At 42.7% G+C, this 18907-nt stretch overlaps 1 long non-coding RNA gene across 1 annotated transcript in view; it reads left to right on the plus strand.

Moving 5' to 3' along the window:
• Positions 1-6879: 6879 nt before the first annotated feature.
• Positions 6880-18907, plus strand: part of LOC121014457 (uncharacterized) — a 29208-nt gene continuing 17180 nt past the window's right edge. The window contains exon 1 of the long non-coding RNA XR_005783226.1: positions 6880-7178. This is a non-coding gene — a long non-coding RNA (uncharacterized LOC121014457). The remainder of the gene's footprint in view (positions 7179-18907) is intronic.

Below are 18907 nucleotides of genomic sequence, written 5' to 3' on the forward strand. Positions count from 1 at the left end.
TTGTTGACTATTGTGACCTCAGGGGATTTAAGGAAAGTAGCCATATGTCCATAAGTACTTTCTCCTGGTTGGTCTACTCCCATGCAGAAATTTACATTTGTTTATTTACACAAAAATTAAAAAAAAAATTTCTGTTTATGGTGTCTGGATACGCTATACTACAGAGGCATTCCTTTCTTTCTCCTTTCTTTCTTTCTGATTATATTTTTAAGTAATCTCTACACCTAGCGTGGGGCTTGAACTCACAACCCTGAGATCAACGTCACATGCTCTTCTGACTGAGCCAGCCACGCTCCCCATAACAAAGGCTTTTTTTCATGCTAAGGACATAACCAGATTAATTCATGTTTCCTTATTTTATGGTCTAATTTTTTTATTAAAAAAATCTGTCTTAACCACAATGAGATACCACCTTACACCTGTCAGAATGGCGTACATTAACAACTCAGGCAACAACAGATGTTGGTGAGGATGTGGAGAAAGAGGATCTCTTTTGCATTGTTGGTGGGAATGCAAGCTGGTGCAGCCACTCTGGAAAACAGTATGGAGGTTTCTCAAAAAACTAAAAATAGAACTACCCTACGACCCAGCAATTGCACTACTAGACATTTATCCAAGGGATACAGGTGTGCTGTTTCGAAGGGACACATGCACCCCCATGTTTATAGCAGCACTATCAACAATAGCCAAAGTGTGGAAAGAGCCCAAATGTCCATCAATGGATGAATGGATAAGGAAGATGTGGTATATGTATACACAATGGAGTATTACTCGGCAATCAAAAAGAATGAAATCTTGCCATTGGCAACTACGTGGATGGAACTGGAGGGTATTATGCTAAGCGAAATTAGTCAGAGAAAGACAAAAATCATACGACTTCACTCATATGAAGACTTTAAGAGACAAAACAGATGAACATAAGGGAAGGGAAACAAAAATAACATAAAAACAGGGAGGGGGACAAAACAAAAGAGACGCATAAATATGGAGAACAAACTGAGGGTTACTGGAGGGGTTGTGGGAAGGGGGATGGGATAAATGGGTAAGGGACATTAAGGAATCTACTGAAATCGTTGCTTCACTATATACTAACTAATTTGGGTGTAAATTTTAAAAAATAAAAAAATAAAGTTAAAAAAACAAAAAAGAAAAAACAAAACAAAACAAAAATCTGTCTTAAATTTATTTTAGGGGTAAGGACAAAAGGTAGCTACTCACCCTGAGACCATTCATCAAATCATCTATTTCACCTCACTAATTTGACATGCACCCTCACCATAATCTCTATTCCTTAGGCATTTGGGGGCTACTTCTGGACTTTCTGTTCTGTTTCAGAGATCAGTCCACTTCTGTACTGATGTCAAACTGTTTTAATTACTGATGCTTTATAATGTTTTTAGATACAGTAAGTCTGATTTCTCCATTATTCTTTTAAAGAAATGTCCTGAATAATTTACATATTTATTTTAAAAACATAATTATGTAATAACTCAGCTGTATGAAAATGTATGAAGAAAAATATAATGACACTCAGTTAAAAAAAAATTAAATGTTGCTAGTAAGTTGAAAGTCCCTGGATCACTTTCCTCTCTTCCAGTAGTATTAAATATTCAGACTCTAGTGTTTATTTAGCATTCCATAAGCTTATAATACTTTTAACTTCTCTCTCTATTTATCCCTGTAATTATATGCAGTATTGTAATTCATGTTTTAAATGTGCTTATTTGTTTTAGAAAATATGCACATTCCTAAACAAACCAACTAGTCAACTAGTCTACCCTGGTGTGATGATTAACCTTATGTGTCAATTTGGCTGGGCCAGGGTGCCTAGATGCTTGGTCAAATATGATTCTGGATGTTTCTGTGAGGATATATTTGGATGAAATTAACAGTTAAGTTGGTAGACTTTGAGGAAAGGAGACTGCCCTCTGCAACATAGGTGGGCCTCATCCAATCACGTGAAGGGCTGAATAGAACTTGAGACTGACTTAACCCGAAGCAAGAAAGGCCTTCTTCCGACAGACAGGCTTTGAACTTGAATGGCAACATGGTTCTTCTCTGGGTCTTCAGACTGCCAATGCACCTTGCAGAGTTTGGACTTGCCAGCCTCCATAGTTGCATAGGAATGCCTTAAACTCTCTCCCTCTCTCTCTGTCTGTCTTTCTTGATTCTATTGGATCTGTTTCTCTGGAGAACCCCAATATATCAGGTCCCTGGCCTTGGCAGCACGAAGAACTGATGGAAAGTTTAAATTCTATTCTCTTCCCTCCGTGGCCTCAATATCGTATTTTAAGGAAGAGCTCTCCCTTCACCAAGGGGAGCCGTGAAGCAGAAAGGTATCTTGGTAAAACCTTTAAGAGTGAGTAGGAGACGATTTTCCTATTGACCAAATAGTGCTTGGCGCAGGGTGTATCCAGTCTATAGTCAGCAAAAAAAAAAAAAAAAAAAAAAAAAAAAAAAAGCCTCTCTAGAAGCACCATGTCACCGAGGCAAGGCTCCTGCCACACTTTCAGCGACATTTTTCACCATCACATCCACACAGCCACAGTTTCACAAATATCTTCTCCTTATAACTGTCTAATTAGAGGCACTGTGTTAGTCTCCCATTGCTGCTGTAACAAATTACCACACATTCAGCAGTTTTTACCAACCCCGAGTTACTGTATAATCTTTTGGTCAGAAGTCCTAGCTGGGCTCAGTTTAAACAAGACCAAAATTAAGGTGTCAACTGGCTGCATTCTTTAAGAAATTTTTATTTTAGAGAAAGAGAGAGAGAGAGTGCAAGTGGGGAAAGCAGCAGAGAGAGAGAGAGAGAGAGAATCTTTTTTTTAATTTTTTTTTAATATATGAAATTTATTGTCAAATTGGTTTCCATACAACACCCAGTGCTCATCCCAAAAGGTGCCCTCCTCAATACCCATCACCCACCCTCTCCTCCCAAGAGAGAGAATCTTAAGCAGGCTCCACGCTCAGCATGGAGTTTGACACTGGGCTCGATCCCATGACCCTGGGATTATGTCCTGAGCCAAAATCAAGAGTTGGATGCTCAATGGACTGAGCCACACAGGTGCCCCCTCACCTAGCTGCATTCTTATTGGGAGGCTCTGTAAAGAATCTGCTCTAAGCTCATTCAGTGTGTAGGCAGAACGCAGATCCTTGTGGTTGCAGGACTGAGGGTCTCATGTTCCCATTGGCTGTCAGCTGGAGGTGCTTCTCAGCTTCCAGAGCCCACCTGCCATTTCTGGACTTGTACCTCATCCCTCCATCTTCAAAGCCAACAATGGTGTAGCAGGTTTTCCTGCTTTTCTCTGCCTTCCTCTTCTGACTTTAAGGGCTTGCGTGATCGTGTTGGGTCCTCCTGGATAATGCAAGATAACCTCCCTATTTTAAGGGCAGCTAATTAGTAGCCTTAATTACATCTTCAAAGTCTCTCTTTTACTCTGTAAAATAACATAACCATAGACACAACACCGGAGGGAGAAGGTCATGGGAGCCAAAATTACTGCAAGGACCATAGAGATTGGTTTTCCCAGACTAAAGGATCAGCCTGGTTCAAAAGTATGTTCAGATCTCATTTCTTGGGAGACAGAAAATTGCTTTCAATGTCCAGTTTTTCCCACTTGGAGGCATCGAGGATGGTAGTTATCACCGTTACCCAGGCACTATTTATCAGGCAGTGGGGATACAGCAGAGAATACAGCAGGGGAAGCACCCATCATGGGGGCATAACTGAGCAAACCTATGACAATTATATGAGGACTCCAAGGTACCATTGGTACAGGGTTATGGTATGTCTCAACTTACTATCAAGACATCACAACAGGATTTCAAATAAAAAATTAACTGAGACAAAGTGCAGGAAATGGTGTACACTCTAAGAAAGCTGCAGGAGGAAACTCCCATGAGGAGCTGCGTGGAGATCTGGCTTGAAGGAAGACTTGGAGGAGGCAGAGGAAGAGGTCCCAGGGTCTTCCATTCAGGGAAGCAAGGGTCAGGTAGGATACAGTAATGAGACAGCCGAGAAGGAGAATGAAGGGAAGAAAGTGGTGGACACAGAGTCAACGATGTAGGAGACAGAAGCATAAGGACAGAAAACCATGAGGCAAGAGGAATATTCCAATTCTAAAGGAAATTGCTATGAATATTCTTTAAGTCAAGTTTTCAGATGTTTTGGCAATATCAGTAGCCTCCAGCCATCAGAGGCGGGTGAGGGCTCAGAGCAGACCTGCAATGCAACCTTGCTTTCCCCACCAGAGGCTGTGGAAGTTTCCAGCTTCTTACAGCTTCTTCCCCACATGCCTGGCCTCTCCCTTCTCTGCTGGACAGATGTCTCTGCACTCTGGCTGGTCTGTAGGCAGAGGACTTGGGAGTTCCCAGCAGTTACTGTCCCCAGGAACACCCCCACCAGCTCTCCGGGGCCAGTGCTGAATCATGGGTGACAATTTCTCAGAGTTCCCTGCAGGAAGGAGCCCCAGATGTCCTCTCGCTCAGGACCAGGCCACTTGCTGGAGTCTCTCCCTCCTCCATCTCACTCTCTCCATCACATTTGTGTCTTAGTCCGTGTCGTAAGTAAATCACCTGTCCCCAGGTCCTTGCCCTTGTCCTGTGTGGGGGAGTCAAACCCTCACCTCTCCCTATGTTAGGTTGTTTGGTTGGGGCTCTTTAACAAAGAGATTGACAAGAGGAAGACAGTTGATTAACTTGTGTAGCACACACCATGTGGGGAAAACCTCTATACAAAATAACCCAAAGCTGTGTCTAGAACCTGCTTTATTAGCATCTTCAACAAAGAACAAAAATCTGCAGAGAAATAACTAGACAAAGGAAAGCAGTTTTAGGCTCCCAAGGGGACTTTCTGTGGGAAGGGAAATATATGGAGGTCACGGATGGGGAAAGGTTTGTTTGCAGATTCCTCTAGTGAGGATAAGTCTACCTCCAGTATAAGCAGAATTCATACCTGGCCTTTAGGCCAAAAAGGGGAGGGTGGGAAAAGCTTTTTTTGGTTGCAACTTCTTAATTGCCTTCAGCTTAAAATAAATTTTATGTTAAAGAGGTCTATTGGGGTGACATAGCTGGTTTCTTTCACCTGCTTCTGGGGGAACCTGAACTAGCACCGGGGCCATGGGTCTCCTACTCCCCCCAAAACCTCTTGCACTGTAAGCGGATCTTAGAATCAATCCAGTGCAGGTCACAGAAGTCCAGGGAGGGGTTCCTATAGACCATTTCTATGACTTCGACTTTTACTCTGAGCAAGGTAGGAGCCCTTGGAGGGTTTTAAACAAAGGGGTGGTAAAGACTCCCACCTTACAGGACCGTTCTAGCTCCAGGCAGAGATGTTAAGTAGGCAGCACACATTCAAAAAGGCTCAGCTGGGAGAGCCTGCTAGGTGATAGGCTTTGAGAATCCTCAGCTCTGAGATGGTACCTGAAGCTGTGAGGCCAGGTAAGATCTTGGAGAAATGAGCATAATTAGGAAAAGGATGAAGTCCAAGGATTGAACCCTGGGGCATGTTCTCATTCATGGGGAGGAACCAGCAAGAGACTGGGGAAAAGCACCTGGTGAGGTAGGAGGAAATCCAGGAAAGGGTCAATTCCTAGAAGCCAGGCACAAAACTCATGTAGGCTATGGCCAGGGACTGATTTTGTTCAACGGTGCCAGGAGTTTGAGTTAGAGTAAAATTTCAGCAACATGGGGTGCCTGCGTGGCTCAGTAGGTTGAATGTCTGACTCTTGATTTTGGCTCAGGTCATGATCCCAGGGTTATGGGATCGAGTGCTGCATGGAACTCTGTGCTGACAGCATGGAGTCTGCTTGAGATTCTCAGTCTCTCTCTCTGCCCCTCCCCAACTCATGCCCTCTCTCTCACTCACTCTCTGTCTCTTTCAAAAAAAAAAAAAATCAGCAACACAGTTTGCTCCTGACCTTGAAAAGTGCAGTGCTGGTGAGTGGTGAGGTGGGAGCCTTCCTGCACTGGCTCAAGAGAGAAGGGAGGACAGGACTTAGAGAGAGTGAATAGAAACCTTTCTTTGGAGCATTTTGCTGTAAAGGCATGACGAGAAATGGAGCAGCAGTTGGAGGGGTGATGGGACAGAAAAGAGGCATTTTTAGAAGGGGAGAAACAGTTATGTTTTGATGCTGCTGGAAGAGACCCCTCAAGTAAAAGACCTGATGATGCTATAGGTGGAGGGTGGAATTGCTGGATTGAGTATGTAAGAAGGAATGGGCTTCACCGCGCAAGTAGGAGGTGTGACTTAGCCAAGGACATGATTATCGAATTATTTGTGGTAACTTTATAGGCAACGTAATAGAATGTTACAAATGACAGCCCCATTGTAAACACTATAACAACATGTCAAAAAGAAACAAAAAGTGCAGATCAGAGTACCTCCCTCTACAGATGACTCCGCTCTGTTGGGATGATTTTGCACATGCAAATTTATGTCACGGCTCATGTATTGCCTCCTTTTTTTAAAAAATGAAATTTATTGTCAAATTGGTTTCTATACAACACACAGTGCTCATCCCAACAGGTGCGCTCCTCAATGCCCATCACCCACTTTCCCCTCCCTCCCACCCCCCTCCATCAACCCTCAGTTTATTCTCAGTTTTTAAGAGTCTCGAGAGGGAGGGAGGCAAACCATAAGAGAGTATTGTATTGCCTCCTTAAGGAAGCCTTCCCAACCCCCACAGCCTATCAAATCACCCTGTCTTATTTTCCTCAGAGCCTTGCTCACCTGCTGAAAATAGCTTGTTAATCGATCGACTAGTCGATCAACCAATCAATTAATGCTTTGATCTCCTCCTCCTAGAACATGTGCTCTGCAAGGGTTATGACCTTGACTGTTTAGTTTGCTGCTGTATTCCAAAACATAGTGGCTGGCCAGTGGTATACAGGCAGACCAACTCTCCAGAAAAAAATTCCAAACACCCCAAAACAACAAAACCCTGATTTGTAGCATTTGCTGATTCCTGTGTGTAAACTTTCCTCACATGGCCACTTTCAAGCTACCGACATGACGTCAGTGAATGAAGAGCTGGAAAGACAGGACCAGGATGGGCTCTCATGAACCGGTTCAAGCTGGCTGCGTGATACTTGGCACAAGAGCCGTGCTCAGTAAATAATGCTTGAGTGAAAGAATAAATGAATTATCATTAGCTTGAGCCATTATTCCATTAAAGGTAAGCCTCTCGATATTCCCAGAAGGTTTATACTTTTCCTGTTGTCTTTTAGTTCTTTGTCTCTGCTCTTTTTCTTCCCTAGGCATTCTGTATGTCTCCCTAACTGCCTTGCTGAAAACCTTCCATGATGCTGCTCATACCAAACTTTTACTGAGGGTTTAAGGCAGTGGAGGGCGAGGTCTGTCAGGTCCCAACCCTGGGAGCATCTTCCTATTTGTCTCTCTGCCCAGGGCTCCAGCTTGCAGGGTCAATGCCATATTCCTTCATTTTCCTCTCTATCAGCTTCTTCTGTAGAAACTAAGTGTTTGCCTCCAAGCCATCTCTTTTTGGTTCCACCAAACTTAAGCTTGGAGACCATCTTTCTGTAGCCCCAAATTCACTGATGTGTCCCTTCACCACAAAGGACATCTCTCTATTTGGCACCTTCCAGCATCTTCGAGCATTGTGTTGCAGCAAGAGAAACTCTGCAGTTCTTTTTTTTATAATGGGTGGGGTTAAATTTGTCAGCAGGACTGCTCTCGATCCTCCTCCCCCGTCCTCAACAACCTTACCCAACTCAGAAGGCAAAGATGACTTCAATGAGGGCATTTTCTTCTTCACTGTGAAAGTCTTTTCTTACAAGAAGAAACAGTCTAAATGGGGAGAGCCACTCGTAAAAGCTGTCCCTGGGGAATCACACTGAACTGGTTCTACAGCCTTGACTGCACTGTTTGATGGTGTCTCTGGGGAGGGGCAGAGAGAGAGGGAGAGAGAGAATCCCAAGCAGTCTCCCCTCTCAGCATGGAGCCCAAATTGGGGCTTGATCTCATGACCACGAGATCATGACCTTGGCCAAAATTAAGAGTTGGATGCTTAACCAACCGAGCCACCCAGGCGCCCCCACACCAAGCACCCCCAAAGATGAATTTTTGATTCCTCGTCTCGAGTGAAAACTCACCTGAGCAGGGCTGTGAAATGGTCATTTCTCTGGTCCCACCAGGATTTCCCTTTGGTTGTGTCCCGGTTTAGCGAATTCTCTTCGTGGGTCCTATGCAGATACTGTTCTGCCCTGTTCTGCCCTGTGTAGCTGCTTCCTGATACTGGAGACTCTGTCACTCGTTGGCAGGAGCACTTGAGACTCAGTTTGAGGCTCAAAATGAAATCACACTGTTTTTCAACTGTGATGAAGAGTGTTTTGCTCCAAGGCTCTCTGCAAAATGACCTGTTGCCCATTATTTGTAAATTTGGGAGTGATTCTTTTCTTTCCTTGTTGCATGGTTCTCTACCTCTCTTTAGCATTCTTTGCTAGCTGCCTTTGCATTTTCCCATTTTGTTCATTGTTCACCGGGGCTGCGGTGTGAAGGGATTTATAAGTGTGTTCCTTTCCTGTGATGAGTTTTCATTATACAACAATATTAAGGTCATTCAACTTCCTACATGACTCTTAAGCCTCTTCTGTAAGGTTAGCAGAATTTCTGTTTTATCACCTTATAGCAAGTTATTAAAACCCTCTGACAACTTTGTGAGCTGATTAAACATTCTTCAACTTTTCATTTCTACTCCAAACAACAATTAAAACAAAAATAGTGACAAAAAATAGTTACTATTTATTGAATACTTACCACAGGCCAAGAATTCTGCTCTTTCCATGTTTTTTTGTTTTAATTTAATTCTCAGAAAAACCCTAGACTTATTCGTATTTTAATATAAGGAAACAAACATAGAAAAGAATGTGCCCTAGGTCACTGAAAGTAAATGACAATTCTAGAAATCAAATCCAGGGCTGGCTGACTCCAAAGTCCTTGCTGGTAACCTTTCCACTAAATTTTGAGATCTGTCTCTTCTAAGGTCAGTTGGAACCAAATAGTTTTCTGGGCTGAAGCAACAATGACAAAAGCCACAGTCACCTTCGTAGTGATGAAATTAACTCAAGGGCTGCGGCCCTTGGGTGGCTTAGTTGGCTAAGCATCCAACTTCAGCTCAGGTCATGATCTCACAGTTCGTGAGTTCGAACCCCACATTGGGCTCTCTGCTGTCAGCTCAGGGCCTGCTTTGGATCCTCTGTCTCCCTCTCTCTCCTCCTCCCCCTGTGCTCTCTCTCTCTCTCTCAAAAATAAACAATAAAAAAAAAAAGAAATTAACTCAAGGACTAAGCCCTGATCAATGGATGGAGGACATCTACCTGTAGATCTTTTGTGCTATAACAACATGTATTTCGTTGATCAGTGCCTATTGAGGTTGCTTCTTTAAAAATTACTTACAAGAAGGGCGCCTGGGTGGCTCAGTTGGCTGAGCGTCCAAATTAGGCTCAGGTCATGATCTTGTGGTCCGTGAGTTCGAGCCCTGTGTTGGGCTCTGTGCTGACAGCTCAGAGCCTGGAGCCTGCTTTAGACTCTATGTCTCCCTCTCTCTCTGCTCCTCCCCCACTCATGCTCTATCTCTCTCTGTCTCTCAGAAATAAACCTTAACAAAAAATTAAGTTACTTACATGAAAGTCAAGAAATACCCAGCAATATGGAAGGTATTTGTTGTCCTCCATTAGGTGGCCCAAGATGACTAATGTTAGAGAAATGGACGTTGGATCCACCATGATGATGATGATAATGATGGTGGTGGTGGTGATTTTTTTGGTCTAGGTTTATTTCTTGACTCCATTACCAAAGTGTCAGATCTTGGATTTTCTTAGATGTTCTAGTTCCTCTGGAAGGTACAAAGAGCTATCTTTCCTGGTTACATTCAGTTTATAATTGAAAGATCTTTTTCTAAAATCAAACCATATTCCAGATGCATCTTCTTCTTTGGGAACTTGGTAGAAATACAAATTTTTGGCCCCACCCCTGCTCTCCTAGGAGCTCTTAACCACTGCCATGGCTTCAATAACTGCCAAATGTCTGTAGCCCAGACCTGCTTTCTGAGTTCTCAACCCAGTATATCTACCTTCCCAAATGACATCTCTACTTGGATATATCACCAACACCTCAAACTCAGCATCTTCATAAACATTTACGTTTCACCTTAAATGTCATCTTCTCATTGGACTTTGTTTGTTTTGGACTGATAACTCCTGCACTTTATTACAATTCCTTGTTTAAACTGTGCCTCCTCTGCCACACCAGAGTTTGACGAGGGCAGGGATTGGATCTGTCTAGAGATGGCTCAGTTGTGAACACAGCAAATATTTGTTGAATGAATGAATGAATGAATGAATGAAGGTTCTTGTATACTCTATACCAGGGTTATGGACTGAATTGAAGGACATTGGTAGGACATTGAAGCCCTAGCCCCCAATATGACTGTGTTTGGAGACAGGGTGCAAAGGAGGCAATAAAGGTTAAATGAAGTCATAAAGGGGGGCCTAAATTTGATAGGGCTGGTGGCCTTTTAAGAATAGGAAGAGATACTAGAGATCTCCCTCTCTCTTTATCTCCACACCTGTACACACAAAAGGCCATGTAAGGACACAGTGAGAAGGTGGCCATCTGTAATGCCAGGAAAAGAGCTCTCACCAGAAACCAAATTTGCTGGCACCTTGATCATGGACTTCCAGCTTCCGAGACTGTGAGAAAATAAATATCTGTTGTCTAAGCCACCTAGTTGATGGTATTTCGTTACGGCAGTCTGAGGAGTCTAACACACGAGGGATTGACAAACTATGGCCCATGTACCAAATCCAGCCCACTGCCTATTTTGAAAGTTTTATCGAAACACAGCCACATGATTTATTTTGTGTTGTCTGTAACTGCTTTTGTCCTACAGTGACTGAGTAGTTTCTGCAGAGAGCTTCCGGTCCTGTGAAGTCTGAAATATTTACTATCTAGTCCTTTATAGAACAGGTTTGCTCCAGGCCGACCCTAATGTGTCTCTACAAAGGCCAGGTGCAGACACTCTTCTGCATCTGGGATGCACACTGAGCCCTCTGGGATGCCAGCCTTGCCCAGTGGGACTTCACATGGTCCCACAGCTGGCATAAACATCCCTGAGACAAAGACAATGGTACAGGGGAAAAAGCCACCTATGGGCTTAGCTCAGAATTTATATAAACAAGCTTTGGCACTTGTATGAACAAAGGAGGAGGGAAATGCTCACAGCCAGAGGCCCCGGTTAATGTACACATTCTATTTCCTACATTGGCAAGAAAAATGAAGACATCACTTGTTATTCTTTCAGTGGAGTGCTGGTTATGCACCTTTGATTCAACTTTTATCTCCCCAGGTATTGTATAACTGTAAGAAGTAGAGGTTAACTGGCAGAGAGCCAATAATAACATAAATGATTCTTGCCGGAAAGTTTTGTAAATGAGTCTTGGCCATTGTAATGCAAATGGCTTTTGTCTGGGACAGTGCAGTTGATTGCCCTCTAGTAGAAAAGATGGCCTCAGATACTTTCTCGCCCAGCAGGATAGTAACCAGTGTCACAGATATTAGTAAATTCTTTCCAGCATTCCTTCGACTTGACTGACATAAACCTCAGTTCTTTGAAATCTCCTCGGAACTAGTTTTCATATCTATTCATTAATTAATGAATTTAATAAAACCATTGGTACATGTTCGTTTTATATTTGCATGAAGTTGTTTCTGATATGTTGACAATTCTAACATAAGTACAACCGATTCACCCCTCCATGGATTCCTCTGAGGTTAGCTGTTCAGGAAAAGCCTCAAGCCATGCAGGTAAGGAAGGTGAGACCCAGTGGCACTTAGCAGGGGACAGGACAATGGAACACTGTGGTTCAAGTTAACCCTCTTCCAAAAGGCTGTAAGGAAAGAATACCGATAACAAACATTTGGAAGAAGTGATGGCATTTGTCCAGTAAAACGTTTAGGATTATAAAGCATTCTTAATATTTGTGCTGGGGAGAAGTGGGTTAAAGATTTCTTAGTCACTTGGGAGTTTAACTTTCAGGATTTGTGGCCTGAAATTTGTTTGCAGTTTAGGGAGGTTGCTTTCTTCTTCGTAAGGCAGGGAAAACAGGTAGCTCCGGATGCTGTTGCACCTGCTCTAGATACTTGCTTGTCCCTGGCAGATGGTCTACATGAATATTATTTCCTGGGTCCAGGGCTTCGATGCTGTCTTAGTCATGGCTGTCAGTCTGAGAAGACCCACCCTGTTCTCTGCATGGGACCCCTCATGAATATACAAAGTGTTTGCTTCCTCCACTCGCTGCATGTTTCACAGAGAGAGCTCCCACTGGTAAGGAGGGACCTCATTACGTCGCCTCTGATGTGGAGCCACTTCTCCACCACACATCATCTCTAGGGCAGTGGTCAGATGCTGTGCATTAGGTCTTGCTAGAAAATACGTGAGACGTTGCAAGGATGAAGCCCCCCCACCCGTGATGGTGTCCACTTCATACAACTCGCTTCGAGTCTCCCCTCAGAAGACAGCTGTCTGGTGTGGTTATGCTCACCTTACTACTCCGCCCTTTCTTCTCTGTTCAAGCAACCATCGAGATTCTCCCTGCAGGAAGCACTCAGAGAATCTGTAGGGCAAGCCGGGGGGAGCTTGCCAGGGGGAGCAGCTAACAGGCTCTGTGCTTTGGTGGAGGCTGTCCAGATAGGTTTCTGGAAACCATCTCACTGCCCTGAAACTTCAGATACCTCCTTGCTCACTGTGTGAGTCCTCCGAGGGCAGCTCACTTCAGAGCATTCCAACCTAGGTGGGAAATCCAAAGGCCAGGGATCTCTAAGCCCACTGAAGATTCCAAAAACCTAGAAAAATGGACAGCTTACAAAAGGGTGGGAAAGAGTCAAAGACACAGGGCCTCCCTCACAATTTGAACTAAGACTTCTGTTGAGGTCAGGAAAACCATCTCATGCACCATTTCCTTATATATTTCACTCTTATCCACAAAGACAGCATGGACCTTCTAACCTTGATTTTGAGCTATTCCGTCAGAGGCTTGAGAAGAGGGTTCTATTTTTCCCTGATCGCCTACATCGTGAATTCAGAGTAAAAAGTACAAGACAGTTAAGGGGACTGTGCAATGGCAAGGTTCGGCCACCAGAGGGAAGTGTAGACTTTCTAGAGACTCTGGAGAGAGGAAAAGGGAACCATAAGAATACCGCCGAGAGGTGGCATGCAAATTGAAAATTAAGTTTCCCCTGCCCAAAATTAGAATAACCCCCCCCCCCCCCCAGTGTAGACTCTCTTTCCTTTCATTCTTCTCTGTACCTCCTGATAAGAACAGTTGCCCCCGAAGTCTGGAGCGGGTTCCTGAACGACCCCTTGACATCAGGTCCCTGATTTGTGAGGTCTTGTGGGGTGGGAGGTTAGGGGGAGGGGAGGTGGCCAAGGGCAACAGCCGGTGGACCAACTAGGTCAAAAGAAAGAACTAGTATCTGTAACTTCCGATATCCCGCCCCACCACTCGAGTCTTCTGTGGGGCCTCGCTTCAGGAGTGGAACTGCTTGGTCACGTACTATTCTAGTATAATTTTTTGAGCCACTAAGATGTTTTCCACAACGGCCGTACCACTTTGCGTTTCTTTTTTTTTTTTTTTAAATATATGAAATTTATTGTCAAATTGGTTTCCATACAACACCCAGTGCTCATCCCAACAGGTGCCCTCTTCAATACCCATCAGCCACCTTCCCTTCCCTCCCACCCCCCCATCAGCCCTCAGTTTCTTCTCAGTTTTTAAGAGTCTCTTATGCTTTGGCTCTCTCCCACTCTAACCTCTCTCTCTCTCTTCTTTTTTCCTTCCCCTCCCCCATGGGTTCCTGTTAAGTTTCTCAGGCTCCACATAAGAGTAAAAACATGGTTTCTGTCTTTCTCTGTATGGCTTATTTCACTTAGCATAACACTCTCCAGTTCCATCCACGTTGCTACAAAAGGCCAGATTTCATTCTTTCTCAGTGCCACGGAGTATTCCATTGTGTGTATAAACCACAATTTCTTTATCCATTCATCAGTTGATGGACATTTAGGCTCTTTCCATCATTTGGCTATTGTTGAGAGTGCTGCTCTAAACATTGGGGTACAAGTGCCCCTATGCATCAGCACTCCTGTATCCTTTGGGTAAATTCCTAGCAGTGCTACTGCTGGGTCATAGGGTAGGTCTATTTTTAATTTTCTGAGGAACCTCCACACTGTTTTCCAGAGCGGCTGCACCAGTTTGCATTCCCACCAAGAGTGCAAGAGGGTTCCCGTTTCTCCACATCCTCTCCAGCATCTATAGTCTCCTGATTTGTTTATTTTGGCCACTCTGACTGGCATGAGGTGATATCTGAGTGTGGTTTTGATTTGTATTTCCCTGATGAGGAGCGACGTTGAGCGTCTTTTCATGTGCCTGTTGGCCATCGGAGGTCTTCTTTAGAGAAGTGTCGATTCATGTTTTCTGCCCATTTCTTCACTGGATTATTTGTTTTTCGGGTGTGGAGTTTGGTGAGCTCTTTATAGATTTTGGATATGAGCCCTTTGTCCGATATGTCATTTGCAAATATCTTTTCCCATTCCATTGGTTGCCTTTTAGTTTTGTTGGTTGTTTCCTTTGCTGTGCAGAAGCTTTTTATCATCATGAGGTCCCAATAGTTCATTTTTGCTTTTATTTCCCTTGCCTTTGGGGATGTGTCAAGTAAGAAATTGCTGTGGCTGAGGTCAGAGAGGTTTTTTCCTGTTTTCTCCTCTAGGGTTTTGATGGTTTCCTGTCTCACATTCAGGTCCTTTATCCATTTTGAGTTTATTTTTGTGAATGGTGTGAGAAAGTGGTCTAGTTTCAACCTTCTGCATGTTGCTGTCCAGTTCTCCCAGCACCATTTGTTAAAAAGATTGTCTTTTTTCCATTGGATATTCTTTCCTGCTTTGTCAAAGATTAGTTGGCCATACTTTTGTGGGTCTAGTTCTGGGGTTTCTATTCTATGTCATTGGTCTATGTGTCTGTTTTTGTGCCAATACCATGCTGTCTTGATGATGACAGCTTTGTAGTAGAGGCTAAAGTCTGGGATTGTGATGCCTCCTGCTTTGGTCTTCTTCAAAATTACTTTGGCTATTCGGGGCCTTTTGTGGTTCCATATGAATTTTAGGATTGTTTGTTCTAGCTTCGAGAAGAATGCTGGTGCAATTTTGATTGGGATTGCATTGAATGTGTAGATAGCTTTGGGTACTATTGATATTTTGACAATATTTATTCTTCCAACCCATGAGCACGGAATGTTTCTCCATTTCTTTATATCTTCTTCAATTTCCTTCATAAGCTTTCTATAGTTTTCAGCATACAGATCTTTTACATCTTTGGTTAGATTTATTCCTAGGTATTTTATGCTTCTTGGTGCAATTGTGAATGGGATCAGTTTCTTTATTTGTCTTTCTGTTGCTTCATTATTAGTGTATAAGAATGCAACTGATTTCTGTATATTGATTTTGTATCCTGCAACTTTGCTGAATTCATGTATCAGTTTTAGCACACTTTTGGTGGAGTCTATCGGATTTTCCATGTATAATATCATGTCACCTGCAAAAAGTGAAAGCTTAACTTCATCTTTGCCAATTTTGATGCCTTTGATTTCCTTTTGTTGTCTGATTGCTGATGCTAGAACTTCCAACGCTCTGTTAAACAACAGTGGTGAGAGTGGACATCCCTGTTGTGTTCCTGATCTCAGGGAAAAAGCTCTCAGTTTTTCCCCATTGAGGATGATGTTAGCTGTGGGCTTTTCATAAATGGCTTTTATGATGTTTAAGTATGTTCCTTCTATCCTGACTTTCTTGAGGTTTTTTTTTTTTAATTTTTTTTTCAACGTTTATTTATTTTTGGGACAGAGAGAGACAGAGCATGAACGGGGGAGGGGCAGAGAGAGAGGGAGACACAGAATCGGAAACAGGCTCCAGGCTCTGAGCCATCAGCCCAGAGCCTGACGCGGGGCTCGAACTCACAGACCGCAAGATTGTGACCTGGCCGAAGTCGGACGCTTAACCGACTGCGCCACCAGGAGCCCCTTGAGGGTTTTTATTAAGAAAGGATGCTGAATTTTGTCAAATGCTTTTTCTGCATCAATTGACAGGATCATACGGTTCTTATCTTTTCTTTTATTAATGTGATGTATCACGTTGATTGATTTGCAAATGTTGAACCAGCCCTGCATCCCAGGAATGAATCCCACTTGATCATGGTGAATAATTCTTTTTATATGCTGTTGAATTCGATTTGCTAGTGTCTTATTGAGAATTTTTGCATCCATATTCATCAGGGATATTGGCCTGTAGTTCTCTTGTTTTACTGGGTCTCTGTCTGGTTTAGGAATCAAAGTAATAGTGGCTTCATAGAATGAGTCCGGAAGTTTTCTTTCCCTTTCTATTTTTTGGAACAGCTTGAGAAGGATAGGTATTATCTCTGCTTTAAACGTCTGGTAGAACTCTCCTGGGAAGCCATCTGGTCCTGGACTCTTATTTGTTGGGAGATTTTTGATAACTGATTCAATTTCTTCTCTGGCTATGGGTCTGTTCAAGCTTTCTATTTCCTCCTGATCGAGTTTTGGAAGTGTGTGGGTGTTTAGGAATTTGTCCATTTCTTCCAGGTTGTCCAGTTTGTTGGCATATAGTTTTTCATAGTATTCCCTGATAATTGCTTGTATTTCTGAAGGATTGGTTGTAATAATTCCATTTTCATTCATAATTTTATCTGTTTGGGTCATCTCCCTTTTCTTTTTGAGAAGCCTAGCTAGAGGTTTATCAATTTTGTTTATTTTTTTCAAAAAACCAACTCTTGGGGTGCCTGGGTGGCTCAGTCAGTTAAGCGTCCGACTTCAGCTCAGGTCATGATCTCATGATCCGTGAGTTTGAGCCCCGCATCAGGCTCTGTTCTGACAGCTCAGAGCCTGGAGCCTGCTTCAGATTCTGTGTCTCCCTCTCTCTCTGACCCTCCCCCATTCATGCTCTGTCTCTCTGTCTCAAAAATAAATAAACGTTAAAAAAATAAAATTAAAAAAAAAACAACTCTTGGTTTCATTGATCTGCTCTACAGTTTTTTTAGATTCTATATTGTTTATTTCTGCTCTAATCTTTATTATTTCTCTTCTTCTGCTGGGTTTAGGGTGTCTTTGTTGTTCTGCTTTTATTTCCTTTAGGTGTTCTGTTAGGTTTTGTATTTGGGATTTTTCTTGTTTCTTGAGATAGGCCTGGATTGCAATGTATTTCCTCTCAGGGCTGCCTTTGCTGCATCCCAAAACGTTTGGATTGTTGTATTTTCATTTTCGTTTGTTTCCATATATTTTTTAATTTCTTCTCTAATTGCCTGGTTGACCCATTCATTCTTTAGTAGGGTGTTCTTTAACCTCCATGCTTTTGGAGGTTTTCCAGACTTTTTCCTGTGGTTGATTTCAAGCTTCATAGCATTGTGGTCTGAAAGTATGCATGGTATGATCTCAATTCTTGTATACTTATGAAGGACTGTTTTGTGACCCAGTATGTGATTTATCTTGGAGAATGTTCTGTGTGCACTTGAGAAGAAAGTATATTCTGTTGCTTTGGGATAAAGAATTCTAAATATATCTGTCAAGTCCATCGGATCCAATGTATCATTCAGGGCCCTTGTTTCATTATTGACCGTGTGTCTAGATGATCTATCTGTTGTTGTAAGTGGGGTGTTAAAGTCCCCTACAATTACCACATTCTTATCAATAAGGTTGCTTATGTTTGTGAGTAATTGTTTTATGTATTTGGGGGCTCCTGTATTCGGTACATAGACATTATAATTGTTAGCTCTTCCTGATGGATAGACCCTGTAATTATTTTATAATGCCCTTCTTCATCTCTTGTTACAGCCTTTAATTTAAAGTCTAGTTTGTCTGATATAAGTATGGCTACTCCAGCTCTCTTTTGACTTCCAGTAGCATGATAAATAGTTCTCCATCCCCTCACTTTCAATCTGAAGGTGTCCTCAGGTCTAAAATGAGTCTCTTGTAGACAGCAAATAGATGGGTCTTGTTTTTTTATCCATTCTGATACCCTCTGTCTTTTGGTTGGCGCATTGAGTCCATTCACGTTCAGTGTTATAGAAAGATAAGAGTTTAGAGTCATTGTGATGTCCATAGGTTTCATGCTTGTAGCGATGTCTCTGGTACTTTGTCTCACAGGATCCCCCTTAGGATCTCTTGTAGGGCTGGTTTAGTGGTGACGAATTCCTTCAGTTTTTGTTTGTTTGGTAAGACCTTTATCTCACCTTCTATTCTAAATGACGGATTTGCTGGATAAAGGATTCTCCGCTGCATATTTTTTCTGTTCATCACACTGAAGATTTCCTGCCATTCCTTTCTGGCCTGCCAAGTTTCAGTAGAGAGATCCGTCATGAGTCTTATTGGTCTCCCTTTATATGTTAGGGCACATTTATCCCTAGCTGCTTTCAGAATTTTCTCTTTATCCTTGTATTTTGCCAGTTTCACTATGATATGTCGTGCAGATCAATTCAAGTTACGTCTGAAGGGAGTTCTCTGTGCCTCTTGGATTTCAATGCCCTTTTCCTTCCCCAGATGAGGGAAGTTCTCAGCTATGATTTCTTCAAGTACACCTTCAGCACCTTTCCCTCTCTCTTCCTCCTCTGGAATACGAATTATGCGTAGATTATTTCTCTTTAGTGCATCATTTAGTTCTCTAATTTTCCCCTCATACTCCTGGATTTTTTTATCTCTCTTTTTCTCAGCTTCCTCTCTTTCCATAATTTTATCTTCTAGTTCACCTATTCTCTCCTCTGCCTCTTCAATCCAAGCCGTGGTTGTCTCCATTTTATTTTGCAGCTCGTTTATAACATTTTTTTAGCTCCT

Source organism: Herpailurus yagouaroundi, unplaced genomic scaffold (genome assembly GCF_014898765.1).
Source record: "Herpailurus yagouaroundi ecotype Mexico unplaced genomic scaffold, PumYag 202, whole genome shotgun sequence".
Taxonomy (NCBI): Eukaryota; Metazoa; Chordata; class Mammalia; order Carnivora; family Felidae; genus Herpailurus; species Herpailurus yagouaroundi.